The 1,595-nt window shown below is 35.7% G+C and overlaps 1 pseudogene; it reads left to right on the top strand.

Moving 5' to 3' along the window:
* Nucleotides 1-1,595, top strand: part of LOC102474998 (transcription factor BTF3 pseudogene) — a 21,850-nt pseudogene that overhangs the window by 19,080 nt on the left and 1,175 nt on the right.

Raw genomic sequence — 1,595 nt, 5'->3', positions numbered from 1 at the left:
AAAAAAAAGAAACAAAACAAATAATAAAAACAAAAACTAAAACAACCAGCTAGGGGCATGGTGGTTAAGTCAGTTGGACCTCACAGAGCTGACTGTTTCAAGTCCCAGACTGGTGCCTTAGAAAACAGTAGGCTTGTGTACACGCCTGCCCAAAATCCTAAGAGGAGAAAGGATTGTGACATGGCCATTTCCTCTGGGAGGTGGTTTTTCAGTTCTCTCTGTCTCTCTCTGGCAAACACACATATCCTTTCACAAACAACAAACAAACAAAAGGTTCTACAAAAAAATAGATAATGAAGTAGTAACAGTAATACATAGTTTATGCATTGTTCTATCTCATCGAAACTAATTTTCAGTATTTCAGCTTGTCATTAAAATTTTCTAGGAATGATGATCTTTACCCATTTTTCTATTTTTCAATTCTAATTCTTTCCTGACATTCTTTTAAAAAATTTAATTAATTAACTAATTTAGAGAAAGATAAGCACCCTCAATTGCATTTCTTGTCACAGTCCTTCTTTTCTGACTTTCCCATCCAGCCATGATCACAGGTGTGCACCTAGTGTGTACAAGTTGACTAAAGAATCAAGCCCTGGGACCAGCAGTTAGCGTAATGGCTCTGTCGCTGAATTCCCATGTAGTTGACCGTGGTTCAGGTCCTGGATCCAGTAGCTTAAACTCACACCAGGTGCCTGTGCATGCATGCCCAAGATCCCAAGAGGAGAATCAAGCCCTGATCTTGCAGATGATTTGCACAAAATCAACCTGGGAATCAAACCCAATGACAGGACTAGACCATTCTCCCACATCCTTAAATAAATCACTTTGTCATATTTATTAAACTTGAATGTACAAAATTATGTGCATCAAGATGTCTAAAGTCATTTCTTATTTTGTTGTTAACAGTTCTTTATCAATTTCTCTCTTTACAAAATAGAGCTATTTATATTGTTCTAATCAATACTTGTTTTCTTTGAACCCTCTTCAAGGTATTGAATATACCCTTTTTAAATTTAATAACACATTAATTTAATAATACATTAAGCATTGGTGATAAAACACATTTTGTGATTGATTAATAGATCAATTGATACCTTTACTAAATTCACAAAGTATCCTGGAGAGTTTTCCAGAAGAATTTCACATGCTACTAACTTCTGGATTTTTGTCTGAGAAACTTTAATTTTCAAGCAGCATTGAGAAAGTTTGCAGGAAAATCATTAAGAAGGCATCACACTAGTCCTGCACAAAGGACATACTGGGTTGTTAAATCAAGTTCATTTTGGAGTTCAGTTTGTGTACTGCCCCAGACCCAACCGAAACACCCTGTCTCCCTCCCAAAGAAAATATCATGCAGCTTGTAAATGGGCTGTGGTTCTTTCTTTCAACAAAAAGCTATTAGGGCAAGACTAGAATCCCTTCTGAATAAGGACTTAATGGAATTTGTAGGTATTGACAATCTTGATAAAAATTTGTAAATTTCACCTTATAGATGTATCAATATCCTTTGTCCTTCCTCACTGAGAAGGCACTCTTTCTCCCTACCTGTTCCATGAACTGCTCCATAGTTTATTTATTATTTAGTTATTTTAGAA

The sequence above is a fragment of the Tupaia chinensis genome, unplaced genomic scaffold (assembly GCF_000334495.1).
Source record: "Tupaia chinensis unplaced genomic scaffold, TupChi_1.0 Scaffold000027_1, whole genome shotgun sequence".
In the NCBI taxonomy this organism is placed as follows: Eukaryota; Metazoa; Chordata; class Mammalia; order Scandentia; family Tupaiidae; genus Tupaia; species Tupaia belangeri.
Note: the sequence above shows the minus strand (reverse complement) of the source record. Positions and strands in the feature narration are given on the sequence as shown.